Genomic DNA, 22102 nt, shown 5'->3' with positions numbered 1-22102 from the left:
CCTTTGTGCTCCTGGTATCCAATGGGCTTATTTCTTACAGTGATCAAAGTTCTAAGACTACAGGTGTTGTTCTATAAGGCAGGAGGTCTTCTCTCTTCATACAGAAGATCAAGTATACCTATCTTACCCTCACTTCCCCAAATTTTAGCAAAGAACAAAATAAACAAAATGAGATACAACAATACTGTTGCTATAAAGAGGGATAAGGCAAGCAAAGGCATATGGATTTGTCCTGAGTGTTTGATGCTATTACTGTCTGAATGTTTGTGTCCCTTCAAAACTCCTATGTTGAAATCACAATGCCCAATGTGATGGTACCAGGAGGTGGTGCCCTTGGGAGGTGATTAGGTCATGAGTGCAGAGCTCTCATGAATGGGACTGATGCCCTTATGAAAGAGAGCGCATCCTTGCCCTTTTCACCATGTAAGGGTACACAGAGAAGTCCACAATTGGGAAGAGGGCCCTCACCAGACCATGAGAGCACCCTGATCTGGGATTTCTAGGCCCCAGAACTTTGAAAAAAAAAAAAATTACTATTGTTTATAAGCCACCCGGTCTATAGTATTTTGTTATAGCACCCTGAACAGACTCAAACAAATGCAAATGCCTAAAGGCCCAGAAATAAAACTTATTTCTAATAATGCAATATTCATAGCAAAATAAAACTTATTTTTAATAATGCAATATTGATAGCAAAATACTACACCCAAAATTTATATATAGTCAACCCTTGAACAAAATGGGTTTGAAATGCACAGGTCCACTGATAAGTGGATTATTTTCAATAAATACAGTATAGTGCTGTAATAATTTTTCTTTCTCATGATTTTTAGTAACATTTTCTTTTCTTTAACCTCCTTTATTGTAAGACTACAGTATATGATACATATAACATACAAAATATGTGCTAATAAGCTTGTTTATGTTATGTCTAAGGCTTCTGGTCAACAGTAGCCTATCAGTAATTACATTTTAGGGGGGTCAAAAGTTATAGGTGGATTTTTGATTGTGGGGGAATTGATGCGCCTAACCCCCATGTTCTTCAAGGGTCAACTAGACTTACGGAAATATACCCAAACTCACATGATAAATCTCATTTAGTAAAGCCATATGCTGGTTTGCTTCTTTTCCATAAATTCTTTGCCTCATTCATTTAGGTGTCAAAGAATTTCTTAAAATGTTTTTAAATCAGAAATACATGCATCCAAAAATATATGGATCCAAATAATGAGGTTCGATGTTAAATCTCATGGATCCAAGTAACTTTTACAAGTTATTGCCTTGGTGCCCAGGGAGGAGTTAGCGCTTATTGGATGTTCAAGATGGCAGAGATTTCTTCCAATACAGTATCTATGGGAAATCATTGTGCCTCATTAGTTTTCTTTCAAAGACTCCTGCTTTCTCAGATGTCATATATTGATATGAAAATTAGTTAAGATCTGGGCTTTGGTTTCTCCATGTTTATGAACAGCCACTGTTCTGAGATGTACATGAGATTTCATCTCATAACTGACTGCTTTTCCTCTTGCTTCTCTGCTTCACTGGATGGATTGGTTCAGATGCTGGAAGGCATCAGGCTTTGCTTATTACCATGCTCTTCTGTTGCCACAATCTACAAACAGAGCTTCATCGAGACTAAATCCCACAGAAGGCTTCTTTCTATGCTGGGCTTTGTTTTATTAGCTCATTTAGCAAGGTTAAAACCTTAAGGAAAATAAACCGTGTCTTCTGAACCATCTGGTTTTGCTTTGATTTTGTCCCAAACCCCACTTTTAAGTCCTACATCTTCAAAATAAGGAGAGTCACAAATTGCTAAACACACTGAAGGAAATATCTTTGCTACCAAGAGAAGAGTGGTACAGCTGTGTAACAGTATGAGTCAGACATCAAAAGAAACTAAACAGGGAAGATTTTGAGAGCCCTGGATTTGATTTAGGACTATGTTTATGATATGGCCATGGTTAAGACTTAATGCAGATACATATACACTTACCTATAGCTTTCATGGTTTTCCATTCCCCAGGCTATCATTTCATGCCAATATAGTGAATATTGCAAAGAATAACATTACTATTGTGATATGATGAATTACTATGAAAATAAACTATCAATTCCAGGATAGAAAAGGCTATTCATTGAGAGGGACTGTGTGAAAAAAAAAATAGTCCCAGCTGGACCATCGTGTTGATCTGCATGAATTGAATAGTCTTTAACCCCGAAATGGCCAATGTCCCTTTTTTTTTTTGTCTTGAGGTTGTCTTCTTTTAGATACTTTTCATGTCTAAAATATCAGAAAGAACCCTAGAGGCCCTAGCACCACCAAAATACACAATTGTGATTATCAAAATGTATTTGAAGAACTCTTAGTAATATTTCTATTTCCCTCTGGAGTCACATCCAAATGTCTACAGAACCTATAAAGTGTCAAATCCAGCATACTGATTTAATGGCTAGAACACAACGTGTGGAATTAAGAGTCAAATTCCATTCTGACTTTCCAAGGAACACAATGGGTGTCTGGAGAGGGATTTTTTAATTATATAGTGACTCAATTTTCCCCACCTCTCCAATAAGGATGCAGATAATTATATTGGCATGACTACAAATGTATACTATGCTAAGTCCTATAATCAGTGGGATAGAAGTAAACATATTTAGGTTACATTAATCCAAAGCAGTAAAAATAAAGTATTATTCTTTGCCATGCCAGTGAGAAGAATGATCTTTTTTAAGAAAATGTCTTTCTCATTGTCTAAAACTAAGTTTCAATCATCTTTTGCTCACACCCACCCCCCACTCCCTTATAATTATCAGTGACATTCTTACCTAGGGGACAACTGGATAGAATCTAATCCCATCAGAACTCTGCAAACCTGGATAAGCATGGTTTGTTGTTGTTGTTTTTTTTTATTCTGCCTTAGTAGTGGCATATAGAATTTCCATATTCCTTTAGAAGTAATGTTTAAATGAATACTAGAATCTCTGTGTTAAAGTCTCATTTCTGTATTGCTCTACTGAATGGATCAAAGTGTGTTTAGCAGGAGAAATACATGACTGAGAAGTGGATAGAATTGGGTTTCTTAATTTACTTTCACAATAATTATAAACACATTTTATTTCAAAGTCTCCTCCCCTGGAGACTAGTCATGAGAAACCTCACAAAAACAAAAGTTTCACAGTAAGAAAAAAATTGAAAATGCTTTATATTCTACTCATCCTCTACTAGGATCTTCAGAAATCATAGTGACAGGCAGACATTTCTCAAGTGTCCTAAATTCTGTGTTTGCTGGCTGAAATAATCACAGAATCATATTTTGAGGAACAGCTATTAATAGTCCTCATAACAATTCCATGGAACTCATTATGAGACCAGCTGATGCGACTTTCTGCCATTTATAAAACAGATTCACGTTCAACTTCACATTTGAGCCTTGAAGATTCACTACATAGTGGTACAGCAGCTTTCCAAGGCAGGGAGGGTTTCAGGCTTTTAATAATAAGGTTGGAGCAACTTGAGCTGCAAACTGAGATGTTAAGTTTGTAGTCTCTTTGTGACATAAAGACAGGTATCACTTACTGAGAACTTTTATGTCCTAAGTAATCTACTAGGTAGTTAAATGCAGCCTTTCAAAATCCAAAACTATATTTCCAGATATGGTTATTTTCACAAGACAAAAAAGTGAACATCTGAGAACAAGCAATTGGTACACTGAATACATACAGAAGTAGTATGTAAACTTTAATCTCTTTGCCTCCAAAATCCAGACTTTCTTCCACCCCCATTACCACCCAGTATCTCTGTACCAGGCATGATAGGGTAAGCCCAGCTGTAGACAAGTTAGGGAATATGAGGACGTGGAGGTTTTTGAACTAGATTTAGGTAGTGAGGTCATCTGGGAAACTCCCCAACTCCTGGATTTATGTCCAGGAAGACAGCCTTTTTACTCAAACACACTAATTTCCCCCTTTTCTCCTGAAAGTAAAGACAAAAGAGAAATCAAACTCCTCTCCTCTCTCCGCAGCTGTGTGGCCTCCCTCCAGTGTCCAGTGCTGTGGGCATCTGTTGCTTCCAGGGATGCCCGGCACTTCGCAGCCCTGCCCTCCAAAGCTCTACCTGCCAACCCAGGGCCGCCTCCCCTGCAAAGTGTTCTCTATCACTTTGTCCCATTACATAACTATTCCTTTGGTGGAGATCAGTGCAGGCTAACACACTCAATAGTTTTTGTTTTTGTTTTTGTTTTTAAAAGCATGGCTAATATTTACTTTTGTGGCCTGTAGGAATTGATAAGAGTAGCAAACTCTCAAAGTAAAGGATTAAGAAGTATTTCTCATAAAAATTTTAAAGCTTGTCTTTAATCTTCTGTTCTAATTTCTTTCTGTTCTTTCACAATCTGCTTTTTGAATTCTTTTTTCTCAATGGGAAATTGCTACCATGATTCGAACACTTGAAATGTGAGAACAATTAATAATCATGACAATGAAGATATTCTTAATACTGAACTCTACTTTTGAATATTTATCACATATTTATTTACAAAAATCTATTTATTGCAACTTTTTTTTACATTTTACTATGGTGTGGAATTTTTTTTTTACTTTTTTACAAAAAACTTTACTTTTACTTCAATTCTCTAGAAACAGATGCTCTCTTAAGGGAGGAGAGCTTATCTACATTGTTCTGATAAATCTTATATTACAATTTCTCTTCACATTTCTATAGTTTTCTATTTTTAATAGTTATTTGGTATAACATTAAGGTATCTTCAAAGAAGATATCTTATTTCTCACTTATTTCTAAGAAATATGTTACTTACTGAGATATCTGAATGAACAAAGTAATGATACTTAGTATTTGAAAATGTATTATTTGGCTCCGCCTCCAAAATTAGGTACTAATCACAGTCTCTAGTGTCAGATTAAACAAGTCCCATCCCTGGGTCACAGATAAGACTAAATATTACAGAAATGAGAGGCTAACGCATGTAGAAAATTGTATGCATTAAAAAACAAGAACCACATAGAAATTTTGGTGCAAAGCTCTCCTTACAAACACTGTATTACATACTTCAAAATTACTAAGAGCCTAGATCCTAACTGTTCACACCACACATACAAAGAAAATAATGATGTGGTGTGATAGCCGCGTTAAAGCTGTGGTGGTAATTGTATGGCAATATCTAAATGTATCAAATCAATACATTGTATACCTTAAACTTAAACCCATGTTAAATGTTAATTCATCTCAAAAAAAAAAAAAAAGAGAGAAGCTAATTTAAGCAAAAGTATCATCAAAATCTCAAAAATTGGCAGACAATTCTTCAAAATAAACTAAGAGTTGCTTATTTTCTTAAAAAAAAAATAATAAACCATTGCAGGGTATTTTTCCAAACTGGAGAAAACAATACTAGGATTGTCCTTTTTCTAAGCTTGGGAAATAATGTACTGAAGAGACGTTTATTTAATATCCAACAAAAAGAAAAACACTATGAATGAACTTGCCCTTAGCTGTAGTGTCCACGGTAATTTTCTGCATTTGGGGTATGTTTCTTACTCCATTTATAATTGCCCAACTAAACTTTGAAATGCTGAGCAGAAACACTTTAAAAAAAATGAAATATAATTTAGTTATTATTTTCACCAGCTATTCATGTCATTCAGGATTCATGAAGAGAGGGAGGCCATGGGCCACAAGGTGATTGCATAAAGCGACCTTAATATGGAAAGTTAGGTTAAAGTTACTTGAAGACCTAAACAAGACAAAACAAAACAAACCCTCTGGAGAATGAGGCAGTCCAGAGGGCAGAAACTGCAGAAAGCGGCTCATATTCTCAGGGACAAAGGCAGGCATCAGCGTTAATGGAACCCTGGAGAAAGAACAACTGGCAGTCCTGCAAGATGGGTAGAAATTAAGTTGTTTGGGTAAATAGAGAGCAGCTGACTCACTAGAGCTGAAACTGTGGAAGAGATGCTCCCTTAAGGAAGGGAAAGGAGAGAGTAGCCTGGCCTTTGCCTTCCTTTTTCCCTGATATTTCTCACTAAACCCAGCCAGAAACCAGAGAGCAAAGAAGCCTGGAAACCATAATGCTCAAGGGTCAACTCCTGAGACACAGGCAGAAATAAACCTGCCAACAACAGACTAGAGAACAGTGTTTGTTTTGTTTGTTTGTTTAAGATTTTATTTATTTACTTGTCAGAGAGAGAGAGAGAGAGAGCACAAGCAGGGGAAGCAGCAGGGAGAGGGAGAGAGAGAAGCATGCTCCCCACCGAGCAGGGAGCCCGATGCGGGGCTCGATCCCAGGACCTGGGGAGCATGACCTGAGCCGAAGCAGACCTTAACCCACTAAGCCACGCTGGCATCCCAAAGAATAGTGTTAATCATATAAATGGGACCTCTATTTTTTTATCCTAACCACATAAACATATAGAGAATATGAGAAGACACATGGACATAAAGGTTATTACCTGGATCTACTTTAATATTCTCCAATGATAAAGTGCCAATTATCTCATGTTTTGAACTTTTCTTCATTCAGAATAGCTCTTTGGTTATCCAGCCATGGTAATATCCATATAAAAATGAAATTAAATGAACATCACATTACAGAACCCGCTCCAGTATGAAGTAAAAAATATTTGATTCTTGGGGTGCCTGGGTGTCTCAGTCAGTTAGGCATCTGACTCCTGATTTCGGCTCAGGTCATGATCTCAGGGTCATGGGATGGAGCCCTGTGTCAGGTTCCATGCCCAGAGGGGAGTCTGCTTAGGATTTTCTTTCTCCCTTTGCCCCTCTCCCTGCTCTCTCTCTCTCTCTCTTGCACTCTCTCAAGTAAATAAATCTTTAAAAAAAAATTGTATTCTTTTAAATCAAAAGAACAAAGTCAAATAAAACCTGAGAATTAAATTATAAAGTATTATCTATTTCTTATAAAGGACACAATACTAAAATGTGTTTATTGACTCAAGTGTCTGTCTTGCTTATTTTAGACAATGTGTTTGCAGATTCTCTGAAATAACATCCACTGAGAGAAAATTAGCTAGATGTTTCTGCAAAAAAATATCTCCAGGAGAAATGTAAGACTAGATGTTGGAAATGTACATAGTAAGTAAAACATCCAGAAAATAAAATGATTTCTTAACCAAGGAAAAGAAAAAAGAGAAGGGGGGAAGGGGAGGAGGAGCCCCCCACAAAAACACAGCATGAAAATTGTTTTCCTTATAGTAATCAAACTTCCATCTCAGAGGCAACACCAATTAATCTTCACTATTAGTACTTTGGTAGAATGTGAAGTCCTCTGATGGCTAAACTTGACAAATTTCAAAATATAGGGTGTTGAAGGAGTTGCAAGAAGATGAAGCAAACTGAAGCATATTTTGAAACACTGTTATATTACTCTTTAAATTAAATTGTTTGGGTAAATAGCACATGACAGACAAACTCAAAATGTAATTAGGTTGTCTCCAGACTTCACCAGCCTGTGACTCCAAAATAAAGTCCTATTTGTCAGTTTTCTCTTGAAATCTAAACTAATATGACCCTCGAGGTCCATCACCGAAAGTGCAGAAAACAAGTTCTTCCATTAAGTTCAAGGTGGCTAATTTTATCTGGATTTTCTGTGAAGTGTTCTCCAGAGGTGACCCTTAAGCGGGACCTGATTGGAAAAAGCAGCCAACTATTTGAAGACATGACAGAAGATCTAATAGTTCAGAAAGTGCAAAGGCTTTTGGCTCAGGAATAAACTTTCTACACTCAAAAACAGAAAAGGGAAGTGAAGGAAGGAAGGAAAAATGTGGTTGAATTGATATGAGGTATGAGATGTAGGCAGAAGACAAATAATACAGGGTCTTGTAGAACATGCTGAGGAGTCTAGATTTTTTTTTCCTAAGTGTAGGGGAAAGCCAGGGGAGGATTTTGTGCAGGACAGTGATATGGTATGAATGTCATTTTTAAATCATTACTCTGACTGCAGAACATGGATTGTAGGGGACAAGAGTGATTAGTTAAAAATCTACAACATGAAGTAAGGTTAAGAATAATGGTTTCTCGGGCTATGGGACAGAGGCAGAAATGGAGACACAAGTATTCTGGAGACCCAGCTGACAGCACCTGTTGATTGACTGCATGTGGAATGAGAAAAGAATCAAGACTGTGTGTTTTTTAATTTCTTTGTTTTGGGCTCAGGCATCTGGTAGAACAGAGAAAGTAAGAACAGGTTTGGGGGTGATATCCAGAGCACAGTTTTGATCTATGGAGCTTGAAATGCCCAGTTGGAATTCAAGTGACTCTATCAAATTGGAGTTTGATACTGAGGGGAATTTTAGAGCCAGAGGTGGACAACTGTTTGTCAGTATAGACGTTGCTTAGAGCCAGAGAATTACCAAAAAAGAGTGTACAGTTAGAGAAGGATATGGAGTGTAAGACTAAGCTTGAGGTTTGAGAATTCAAGGTCAAGCTGAGGAGGAGTACCTAGTAAAGGAGACCAAGCTAAAGTAGTTGGAGGAGGAAAAACAGCAGAGTGTGGAGTCTTGAGAAATAGGAGACAAAAATCCAGCAAGAATGTAATGGTTAACTAATTGTCTGTTGGTGAAAGAGCCAAAAATATGAGGAATGATGGAAAGTGGTGATTTTCTTTGGCAAAATGGAGATGGTTCATAACCTTGAAAGGAGTAGTTTCAAATAATTGTATGGGAAGACAGCCCAACTGAATTGGGTTGAAGAGAGGCTGAAATCATCATTACCACCCTCCGTATCTGGAGCTCTTTCTAATGGAAACTACTTCACCTCATGTCTTTGCAAACACAGAAGCTTAAGGCAACTCTAGTGTCTAGCCTACAAACCTGCTCTCTGCCTCGGTGACCAGAGATGATTGGGTAAAGCCTTTAAGGTGGTTCAGTCAATTTTCTGTAAAGCCAGTGATAAGAGGCCAGATCAAATTCTCTCTCCAGTCTGACCTTGAAGCAGGAGATATAAACAATTAGGGGGAACTGGAGGTATAAAGATAAGCAGAGCCAGGCCTCTGGAGACAGGAGCTTTGCTGGGTCCTGAAGCAACTAAAGTCATGAATAGGCATGAGCTATGAATTGCAAAAAAGCTATCAGGACAGAGGACAAGATATCTGCTTCTTAGCTACAAACCCCACTATGGCTGGGAGAAGAGAGATCAGGAGATTAGCTGGAGCTCAATGTCCCCAACCTCGTGGTTCATAACTAACTCCATTTCCAGTTTTGGTACTTTGGTTCCTGTTCCCTCATGAGGTCTTATTCCTTGGATCCCGCAAAACCTAGCTTACCTTTGTGTACCACCGCTGCACTGGCATCCTTATGTAAACTGTTAACCCTGGAGATTCAATTCTATACCTCAATAAATTCTCACTAATACAAAATATTATGCACAGAGGATAGTTTATCAGATGCTTAGAATAAATAAGTAAAATAATGATCACTGATAGGGCATTCATGAAATTAGTAGATTCAGGAAGTAATTTTAAAAAGTAAAAAGGGAAATTATTAATATACTTCTTGAAGTTAATGAACATCTGTGGATTGAGTTAATTGCATTGTACTCACTCACTTAACACTAGAAAAAAATGAAGTGTTGAAAACCAGAAGGCAGAGCAGTCGACTCTTTACAGCATGAAGGCATAGGGATATGTTTAATTTTTGCTGCTGAAGTTATGCTGTTACTGATCACCGAAAGAGCTCAAAAGTACCATCCAATTTTTATGTTTGGAGTTGGGGGGAAGAGACTTTTGCAAGGGAAATCCCAAAACCCAAAACTTTAGCAAAATGATCTGCAGTTGGCTACCTCATCTTTGTGTTTTTTTTTTTTCCCAAAAAATAGTGATATTTTCGCCAACAGAATTTTTTCTTCAAGTATATCTGATACAGAAAGATAGAAAAAAGGCTGCTTCCTCTTCCAAAAGAAAAAACAAGAAGCTGAATATGCTATGATTGAGGAGGAGAAAAGTTCCTAATTAAACTTCTCTTTTCCCTTGGCAAAAGTAAGGAAGCTTTAGAAAGTTAGACTCTAAACCCTGGTAACATGGGAGGTCAAAAAATAAAAAAGATAATAACAGAAAATAGAACAAAGACATTTTGTAAGGCAATTTTATAAAGTGCTGAAAGATTGTCACACTAAGTCTTCCAAGGCTGGATTATGATAAGGCTGTGCAGGTTAGGTGTCCCTTGCTTCTCGTCTATGTTTCTATCCTTCAGTGTCCCCTCTATCTCAGGATGCCAGGCATGCCAACTAATTTCACAGATGTTTGCCAGCTAACTCTCAGGTTCCGCAATGAGGGACCCTGGAGGTAAGAATGGAGAAGCTATTTTTCACTCTTCTTTCCCCAGCCCTTGCAGCAGGAACAACAACAATGGAGCGGTACAGGCTAGTCTGGGGCAGATGTGGGTCTAGCAACAACTGTAGGTGAAGGTTGGCTTTAGAATTAGAATTCTTGGTTCAGCAACATCAGGAGGCTGACTTTTCATTTAGTAACAACAATAAGGTGCCAACAGCAACAATAAAGGCAACAACAGTACTTCTACAAGATTAGCAGTGTGAGTTTTTGAGTTTAATCCCAGAAGTAGTCTTGGCTTCCTGATCTCTGGCTAACAACCTCTTCTCCCCTGTGCTTCTCAGTACCCCGTTCTTGCTGTTCAAATCCCCCAACCACACCTCCCATTTACTTCTCTGGATCTTGCACCATGTTTGGAACCAACTTCCTGTCTTAAATCTCTGGTCTCTTATTTTCTAACTAGACGTTGCCTGTGCATCACTGACAAAAGAGACCACATTTCAAAGACCGTCATTCATATATCTAAAAATCACTACAGATATCACCATAAAAATAACATCATGCACAATTTTTAGTTCCCAGATTATCCTGCCAAAATCAATTTAGTCCATGTTTGAAAGCATTATGTAAGCATATGTAAGATAGCGTCATTGTTCCCACACACATCACAAGTAAAAACAACTCTGCTAGAGGAAACTAGTTAGAGACTTGGCTTCTCTAATCTTTAAAATGGGATGAGAAAATACATTTCTCTATTGGCTAATTCTCTGTTCTTTACTTGTTTCCATCTTTCCATGTATATTTACCATTGAAGATACAGTGGGAAATAAAACCATGTCCCGCCTACCTGCTTCTTACATCTCTGTTGAGGAGGCAAAAAGTAAACGAGTACATTAATTATTTAGTTACAAAACACTGCAATTGCAATGTCAAAGTATGAATTTCATTTTAATATAAATGTGAAGCTTTCAAATTGTTTTAAGCCAGAGGGTATTTTTATCTTGAGTTTTAGAAAGAACTAGAATAATATGAGATACTCTTATTTTTGAGTTTGAAGAGTCAGAACTTGATGAGGAGCACTGTGATTAGGGATGTCTCCAACCCCAGACCTTGCCGAATCTCCCCAGTCTCCAGGCCAGTCTCTTCAGTGAGGAAGCAGCAAGGAGATAATACTTGGCAGGAGTTGGGGATCATGGGACTAAGATCTCCATGGAGCCAGGAGGAATGAACTTGGAAAGTGGAGTTGTGAAGCAGTGTAGATTTCCATCATTTTTAGATCCAATCAGCTTCCCTGGTTGCCCAGTTTTTGTTTGTTTCTTTTTTTTCATTTTCCCAAGAGTTGGCCTAATGCTTCCTTTTCCTTATCACCATATGTTGCTCCTAACCGGAGGGGTTCATTTTGCCCCAACCTGCTTCTACAACCGAAAAGAATGATCACACACTTCCATTTTACATTGTTTTGTGAACTTTTTATAGCTAATGAGGTAGAGGGAAAATGACATGGAACAAAAATGAGTATTTCTAGGCTTCCTCTTTTTTCACCATTAAGAAAAATCAACTAGAGGATAAAAGTTAAAAAAATAAATTTAACTTACATTTTAGAAAAAAAATTGTGCTGAGATGATAACAAATCTGAGAAAGCTCCTGAAACAATAGTTGGCAGAACCCTTGGGGAAGCAGAGCAACTTCTGGGCTGCTACCAGCCTTTCCAGCACAATGGGAAACATTAGGAAATCATACCTCATCTGAATGAACATAGAAAAAAAGATATTTCTTCTGTGTGGACAGAACTGAAAAACACTCCCAGCCCTTTCCAGTCAATACATAAGCCCCTCCAGACCCCACGGCATGAAGAACCTTGACACAGCCATGATTAGGGAAGATGAAATAAACTAGCCAGGTCTTAGAAGCTAGCCACCCATGGTACACTTCACTTGAGAAGACATTCTGGAAAGGCCAAGAAAGAAGGCATATGGCTGTGAACCACAACTACACTTACCAACCCCTGACAAATAGCAAATGGAATTTCATGCAAACACTTGGGGGGTAGGTCATGACAGTAGGGAATTCAGCAAGAAATACACACTCAGATATTAGGGTGCCCTGCAGCGGGAGCGAGACCCCCCAAATACCAGCAAGAACTCCACTTCACCATCAAGAAGAGAAAGTGAGCTAGATAAACAAGGTAGAAACCTGCCCTAGAGGGAATGTGGTGTTTGGTGGGTCATCAAGACAGACATCCAGTCAGAGAGGAGCAAGGTAGAGCCCTCCGATCAGACATATGACCAAACTCACAACTGTCCTGGAAGTAGGTTATGGAGTCCCAGTGGATGGACTTTAAGTTTCTTAGTTGTTTCCTGCTTAAAATTAGGTTTGGCTCTAGAGATCAGAAAAAGCCTGAGTGGTGATTTAATTGTCCCTAGCATAGGTAGAGAAAACCAGGTAAGATTTAACATTCACAAGTGTTAATATCTTCCACCACACCCTGACAATTCAGTCCTTCCACAGCTGACTTGGGGTAGAGGTGGACTGGAAGTGGTACTTGAGATCATGAATATGGTCCATGAAGCAGGGGAAAGGACAGACTCAGGAAGCAACAGGCGTACATAAGGAAGAATAGGGGGTAACCTGAAGCAACAGCTCAGAGGTGCAAGAACAGTTCACGGGCATTAAGCATAGCAGGTTGGACACTACCTACGGTATTATTTCTGCACACAAACCAAGCATTTGTTCACAACACCAGAGAATGCCAGTTCTAGTGCACTTTTTATAACACTGATGTGTACTTTTATTTATAGTCTGACGGTTTTCTTGTTTGTTTTTTCAAAATAGGCAGAGGTAAGAGGCATTTGGCTGGCAGTCCCAATTTCCAAATCCCTACTATCAAAAGAAGGAAAAATTAAACACATAGATAGGGTACTATATCTTGGTTAATGAACTCAACATACAGTCTCAGTTTTGCAACACACCAAAACAGAACACCACTATTTTCTAATATTGGCTTTTTATCCTGAAATGAGGAGTCATATAAAAGATCTATAAAGAACTTCTCAAACTCAACACCCAAAAAACAAATAATCAAGTCAAAAAATGGGCAGAAGACATGAACAGACACTTCTCTGAAGAAGATATACAAATGGCTAACAGACACATGAAAAAATGTTCATCATCATTAGCTATCAGGGAAATCCAAATCAAAACCACATTGAGATACCACCTTACACCAGTTAGAATGGCAAAAATGGACAGGGAAAGAAACAACAAATGTTGGAGAGGTTGTGGAGAAAGGGGAACCCTCTTACACTGTTGGTGGGAATGCAAGTTGGTACAGCCACTTTGGAAAACAGTGTGGAGGTTCCTCAAAAATTTAAAAATAGAGCTACCCTATGACCCAGCAATTGCACTCCTGGGTATTTACCCCAAAGACACAGATGTAGTGAAAAGAAGGGCCATATGCACCCCAATGTTCATAGCAGCAATGTCCACAATAGCCAAACTGTGGAAAGAGACGAGATGCCCCTCAACAAATGAGTGGATAAAGATGCGGTCCATATATACAATGGAATATTACTCAGCCATCAGAAAGGATGAATACCCAACTTTTACATCAACATGCATGGGACTGGAGATTATGCTAAGTGAAATAAGTCAAGCAGAGAAAGTCAATTATCATATGGTTTCACTTATTTGTGGAACATAAGGAATAGCATGGAGGACATTAGGACAAGGAAGGGAAAAATGAAGGGGGGGAATCAGAGGGGGAGAGAAACCATGAGAGACGATGGACTCTGAGAAACAAACTGAGGGTTCTAGAGGGGAGGGGGGTGGGGGATTGGTTAGCCTGGTGATGGGTATTAAAGAGGGCACATACTTCATGGAGCACTGGGTGTTACACAAAAACAATGAATCGTGGATCACGACATCAAAAACTAATGATGTATTGTATGGTGATGAATATAACATAATAAAATAAAATTTAAAAAAAAAGAGCTACCAAAGAGTAACTTGAAAATGCATGCCTCTTCCTCTGCAATAGGAGTTTCCCTACCTTGCAGAAGGAAGAGAGACATTGCCAGAGAGTCAAAGGAAAAACAAAATTATTTCATGTTGCTCTAATATAAGAGTTAAGTGAGTAATCTGTTTTTTAATCAAGGTAAGTTTTCATAGCTTTAATTACCTCTACACAGCAACTACAACAACAGAAAGACACAGATCATAGATACCAGTGTTAATATCAGTCCCCAACAGTAGTACAGTGAATTTTGATCTAATTAGAAAAAAATGGCAAAAACAAATACTAACAAACAAATAAAAATACTGGCTTGACGTTTCACCCTAATGCACCTGATAGGTAGGTAGTTGAGATCTAAGCCACCATAAGGAACAAAGTTAAAAGACTTCTCTAAGATTTTTCACATGCCTATTATTTTATTAAATTAAATGTTTTCCCTAAACCCAGATTTTCATGGAAGTTAGTCGGTGATCTGACTTTAAGAACACTTAGTGTTCTTAGAAAACAGCCTGCACGCATTCATCCATTCATCCATTCATTCATTGGTTTACCAGGCAAAAATCTAAGTTCTCCAACAGCCATTAGAGGCTGTCATCAATGAGGAAGCAAATCAGGGTGTAAAAGATCTTAGGTGTTGCTATTTATATGCAATAGAGTCTACTATAGGAGAAAGGTAGAAATGAACGTGAGTAAACACACACACACACAGAGCCCACAAGGCTATATGGAAATAAATGGTTTCTGTGAAAGAGACGGGTGGTTTCCTGCAAACTTACCACCCAGAGATGACAGCGCAGTCAAGCATCAAATACTGATGGGCAGCAGAGAAGTAAATAGAGGACATTGCCTAGAGACAACAAAAACAATATAAGCATCAGTGGCATATGATTCTTGTACTCATAATCCGTCATCAAATTGCATTCCAGAAGTCAATATTTTTTCAAAAACACGATTCGCCTTTTTCCCTTGAAACAGCTGATTTCTGGCTCTTTCAAATTCTCCCTTGCTTTGCAGTTATGCATAATAAGGGCATTTGTTTATGAAATGTAAATGACCTGATTTTCAACTCTGGAAACGTGGCAGTTCGTTACCACCCGTCCCTCTCACCACAAATCCATGGAAAATCTGAATAAAGGACAGTGTAGTGCTGAGAGAGGTGTAAGGTCACTGAAAGAAAACAGAGTATCGAAATCAAGTTATGGATATACATAAACTTGATAGATGGCAGATGTCGACTGAAGGCATAGAGGCTAAATGGTTTTTTAACAAATCACATCAATAGAGAAAAAAATCAGATCCCTATTTCATAACATTTGCAAAAAATAAGTTCCAGAGAGATTAAAAATGAGGCTGTGAAAAACAAAGCATTCAATTTAAAAATAAGATACACCAAAATAATTTTTTTTTCATTTATTTATTTGAGAGAGAGAGTGAGAATGAGTGAGAGCGTGAGCAGGGAGAGGGAGATGGAGAGGGAGAAGCAGACTCCCCGCCAAGCAAGGAGACCGATGAGCGGCTTGATCCCAGGACGCCGGGATCATAACCTGAGCCGAAGGCAGACGCCTAACCGAGCCACCCAGGTGCCCCCACACAAAAATAATTTTAAAAGCTTTTAAATTGGGCTACATTTCTATTTAAAAGTTCAGCATAATAAAATTTACCATACACAAAATTAAACACAGCCACTGACGGGAGATGCCCACAATGCATACACCCTGCAAAGCATTAACATATAAACCACACGTACACAAAAAAATGCTAAAAATTAATAAGAAAAAGACAAAGGTGGATTTTTATATTAGCCAAAATATTAAAAACAGGCTTTTTACAAAAGAGGAAATCCAAAAGACCAATAAACACGTGATAAAATATGCTACTTTACTGGTAATCAAGGACACACAAATTAAAATAAACATGAGATACCAATTCATATCTCATTGGCAAGAAACTTTAAAAGTCTAATAACGTCCAAGGCTGGTAAGGATGAGATGCAATGTGATCTCTGACTTTCTGCCCTTAGACGTTAAAGAACAACAGGTTTTTAATGGGGAGATGTAGATGAAAGAATTCAGTTCTAAGATGAGTAAGTTCTGAGGATCTAAAATACACATGGTGATTATAGTTAATAATAAGTTGTTGTATATATGAAATTTGCTGAGAGTAAACCTTAAGCTTTCTCACCACCAAAAAAAAAAAAGAAGATTTCACTATGTATATGAGGTGATAGATGTACCAATTATCTTGATTGTAGTAATCATTTCACAATGCATATGTATATCAAATCATCACATTGTACAATAAATATGTACATTTGTCAATTATTTCTCAATAAATCTGGGGGGTGGGGGGGGAACTATAGCTTCCAATAGTAGTATTTCAATAGTAGTACTGAAGGTGATTCTACTTCTAGGTATAAATCCTAAGACCAGACAAACTCACAGAGACAAGCACAAGGATATTTTTTGAGCCTTTATTTTTTCTGAGACTTTTTAGTAGCAATAGCAACAGCAACAAAATGCCAGAATCTGAAATAGAAGTAAATGTCCATCAGTAGGAGACTAGATGATAAATGGTGATGTATTTGTACACTGGGATAGAATGCTGCAGTATTCCACTGTATAAAGCACAGTGAAGGACTAGATCTACACCTATCAACCTGAGTATTTCTCAAAAAAAAAATTAAAAGATCAAACAGGTTAATAAAGATGCAAAGACATGCCAACAATAAAATATATTGCCATGGTACATATATTTAATAAAATATGAAAACACACAGAAAAGGTAAAACTATCAATTCAAGACTATTGTTACCTGAGAGAAAAGAAAGGAATGAGAGAGGGCCAAACACCTTGACTTTGTCAATACATTATTTTCTTTAAAATTATAAAATAGGGGGGGCGGAGCAAGATGGCGGAGGAGTAGGAGACCTGGATTTCGTCTCCTCTCAGGAATTCAGCTGGATAGGGATCAAACCATTCTGAACACCTACAAACTCAACAGGAGTTCAAAGAAAAGAAGAGCAACAACTCTCTGAACAGAAAAGCGACCACTTTTTGGAAGGTAGGACGTGCGGAGAAGTGAATCTGAGGCGATATTCGGGAGGAGAGACGGCAGGGGAGGGGCCTCCGTCGGCCGCTTCTGGCAAGTGATAGAGCCACGGAGCACAAAATCGGAACTTTTAGAAGTCTGCTCCGCTGAGGGACGTCACTCTGGTGGCGAAGTGGGGGGTGGAACCCTCGCAGGACAGTGTGGTCTCAGGACCCTCGGGGTCACAGAAAGACCGGGGGTGCCTGAGTGCGGCAGAGCTCCCAGGTATCGGAGCAGGGAAGCCGGCTGGAGAGACGGAGCCCAGGCGCGGGCTCTCAGCTCGGGGTTGCCATAAACCGTGATCCGCGGCACAGTCGGGCCACTGCTCCTCCAGCAGGGACCCAACAAGCGGCAGATCCGGGGAGACTCACCTTCTTCCCCCGGGAGGAGAGGTGTGGGAGCGCACCGCAGGGATCTGCTGGGTTTGGAGACTCCACCCGGGGTCGGGTGCCAGATAGAAAGGCGCGGTCACAGGCCGGGTGAGCGCGGAGTGCGGCCGGAGACCGGGGAGACGGGAGTGACTGACGGCTTTTCTCTGGGGGCTCACTGAGGAGCGGGACCCCGAGTTCTCGGCTCCGCCGGGGCGGAGACTGGGAGGCCGCCATTTTCACTCTCCGCCTCCAAAGCTGTACGGAGAGCTTGCAGGGAACAAAAGCTCCGGAGAACAAACCCGAGCAGATTACTTAGCCCGGACCGGCAAGGGCGGGGCAATTTTGCCTCCGGCAAAGACATTTGGGAACCACGGCAACAGGCCCCTCCCCCAGAAGATCAGCAAGAACAGCCAGCCAAGACCAAGTTTACCGATCAATGAGAACGGCAGAACTCCAGCGCTAGGGGAACACTGCACATAGAATTCATGGCTTTTTTACCATGATTCTTTAGTCTTTCAAAGTTAATTATTTTTTTTAACTGTCTTTTTTTCTTTTTTCCTTTTTTCTTTTTTTTTGAATTTTTCTTTTTCCCTTTTTCAACCAACATCTTATCAATCCCTTTTTTAAAAAAAAAACATTTTTATTTTTCATTTTTAAAGTCATATTCTATCTTTTCATAGTAGTTACCCGTATTTTTGGCATATATATATAAGTTGTTCTCTCCTTAAAATCTTGAGATAGTTTCTTCTAACAGATCAAAATATACTCTAAATCTCTAGTGTATGGTTTTTTTCTACTCCCCTGCATGATCACATTCTCTCCCTTTTTTCTTTCTTTCTTTTTTTTTTTTTTTTAATCCTCTTCTTTCTTTTTTCAAACAACTTATCAAATCCTTTTTAAAAATTTTTTATAATTTCCATCTTTACAGTCATATTCCATCCCTTCATCATATCAACCCTTATTTTTGTACACATATAAGTTTTTCTTTCTTTAAAATTTTGGGAGGGACTTTCTTTTAACAGACCAAAATACACCCAAAATCTAGTGTGTGGCACTGATCTATAATCCAGCCTGATCATATTTGATCACACTCTGTTTTTGTTTTGTTTTGTTTTGTTCTGCTTTTGTTTGTTTTTATCTTTATCTTTATCTTTTTTCTTTTTTTCTTTCCTTTTCTTTTTTCTCTCTTTCCCTTTCTTTTCCCACTGCTTCAGGTCTTTTCTGATTTGTTTAGAGTATATTTTCTGGGGACGTTGTTACCCTGCTAGCATTTTGTTCTCTCATTAATCTATTCTCCTCTGCACAAAATGACAAGACGGAAAAAATCACCTCAACAAAAAGAACAAGAGGTAGTACCGACTGCCAGGGACCTACTCAATACGGACATTAGTACGATGTCAGATCTAGAGTTCAGAATCATCACTTTAAAGATACTAGCTGGGCTTGAAAAAAACATGGAAGTTATTAGAGAAACCCTTTCTGGAGAAGTAAAAGAACTAAAATCGAACCAAGTAGAAATCAAAAAGGCTATCAATGAGGTGCAATCAAATATGGGGGCGCTAACTGCTAGGATAAATGAGGCAGAAGAAAGAATCAGTGAGATAGAAGACCAAATGATGGAAAATAAAGAAGCTGAGAAAAAGAGAGATAAACAACTACTGGATCACGAGGGCAGAATTCGAGAGATAAACGATACCATAAGACGAAACAACATTAGAATAATTGGGATCCCAGAAGAAGAAGAAAGAGAGAGAGGTGCAGAAGGTATAATGGAGCAAATTATAGCAGAGAACTTCCCTAATTTGGGGAAGGAAACAGGCATCAAAATCCAGGAAGCACAGAGAACCCCTCTCAAAATCAATAAAAATAGGTCAACACCCCGACATCTAATAGTAAAACTTACGAGTCTCAGAGACAAAGAGAAAATCCTGAAAGCAGCTCGGGAGAAGAGATATGTAACCTACAATGGTAGAAACATTAGATTGGCAACAGACTTATCCACAGAGACCTGGCAGGCCAGAAAGGACTGGCAGGACATATTCAGAGCACTAAATGAGAAAAATATGCAGCCAAGAATACTATATCCAGCTAGGCTGTCATTGAAAATTGAAGGAGAGATAAAAAGCTTCCAGGACAAACAAAAACTAAAGGAATTTGCCAACACGAAACCAGCCCTACAACAAATATTGAAAGGGGTCCTCTAAGCAAAGAGAGAGCCTAAAAGCAACATAGACCAGAAAGGAACACAAACAATATACAGTAACAGTCACTTTACAGGCAATACAATGGCACTGAACTCCTATCTTTCAATAGTTACCCTGAATGTAAATGGGCTAAATGCCCCAATCAAAAGACACAGGCTATCAGATTGGATTAAAAAACAAGACCCATCGATATGCTGTCTGCAAGAGACTCATTTTAGACCCAAAGACACCCCCAGATTGAAAGTGAGGGGGTGGAAAACCATTTACCATGCTAATGGACACCAAAAGAAAGCTGGGGTGGCAATCCTTATATCAGACAAATTAGATTTTAAACCAAAGACTGTAATAAGAGATGAGGAAGGACACTATATCATACTTAAAGGGTCTATCCAACAAGAAGATCTAACAATTGTAAATATCTATGCCCCTAACATGGGAGCAGCCAATTATATAAGGCAATTAATAACAAAAGCAAAGAAACACATCGACAACAATACAATAATAGTGGGGGACTTTAACACCCCCCTCACTGAAATGGACAGATCGTCTAAGCAAAAGATCAACAAGGAAATAAAGACTTTAAATGACACACTGGACCAAATGGACTTCACAGACATATTCAGAACATTCCATCCCAAAGCAACGGAATACACATTCTTCTCTGGTGCCCATGGAACATTCTCCAGAATAGATCACATCCTAGGTCATAAATCAGGTCTCAACCGGTACCAGAAGATTGGGATCATCCCCTGCCTATTTTCAGACCACAATGCTTTGAAACTAGAACTCAATCACAAGAGGAAAGTCAGAAAGAACTCAAATACATGGAGGCTAAAGAGCATCCTACTGAAGAATGAATGGGTCAACCAGGAAATTAAAGAAGAATTAAAAAAATTCATGGAAACCAATGAAAATGAAAACACAACTATTCAAAATCTTTGGGATACAGCAAAGGCAGTCCTAAGAGGAAAGTATATAGCAATACAAGCCTTTCTCAAGAAACAAGAAAGGTCTCAAGTACACAACCTAACCCTACACCTAAAGGAGCTGGAGAAAGAACAGCAAATAAAGCCAAAACCCAGCAGGAGAAGAGAAATAATAAAGATCAGAGCAGAAATCAATGAAATAGAAACCAAAAGAACAGTAGAACAGATCAACGAAACTAGGAGCTGGTTCTTTGAAAGAATTAACAAGATTGATGAGCCCCTGGCCAGACTTATCAAAAAGAAAAGAGAAATGACCCAAATCAACAAAATCATGAATGAAAGAGGAGAAATCACAACCAACACCAAAGAAATACAAACAATTATAAGAACATATTATGAGCAACTCTATGCCAACAAATTAGATAACCTGGAAGTAATGGATGCATTCCTAGAGATGTATCAACTACCAAAACTGAACCAGGAAGAAATAGAACACCTGAACAGACCTATAACCACTAAGGAAATAGAAGCAGTCATCAAAAATCTCCCAAAACACAAAAGCCCAGGGCCAGATGGCTTCCCAGGGGAATTCTACCAAACATTTCAAGAAGAATTAATACCTATCCTTCTGAAACTGTTCCAAAAAATAGAAATGGAAGGAAAACTTCCAAACTCATTTTATGAGGCCAGCATTACCTTGATCCCAAAACCAGACAAAGACCCCATTAAAAAGGAGAATTACAGACCAATATCCCTGATGAACATGGATGCAAAAATTCTCACCAAAATACTAGCCAATAGGATCCAACAGTACATTAAAAGGATTATTCACCACGACCAAGTCGGATTTATCCCTGGGCTGCAAGGTTGGTTCAACATCCGCAAATCAATCAACGTGATACAATACATTAACAAAAGAAAAAACAAGAATCACATGATCCTCTCAATAGATGCAGAAAAAGCATTTGACAAAGTACAGCATCCTTTCTTGATCAAAACTCTTCAGAGTATAGGGATAGAGGGTACATACCTCAATATCATAAAAGCCATCTATGAAAAACCTACAGCGAATATCATTCTCAATGGGGAAAAACTGAGAGCTTTCCCCCTAAGGTCAGGAACGCGGCAGGGATGTCCACTATCACCACTGCTATTCAACATAGTATTGGAAGTCCTAGCCACAGCAATCAGACAACAAAAAGAAATCAAAGGC

This window comes from Halichoerus grypus, chromosome 12 (genome assembly GCF_964656455.1).
Source record: "Halichoerus grypus chromosome 12, mHalGry1.hap1.1, whole genome shotgun sequence".
NCBI lineage: Eukaryota > Metazoa > Chordata > Mammalia > Carnivora > Phocidae > Halichoerus > Halichoerus grypus.
Note: the sequence above shows the minus strand (reverse complement) of the source record.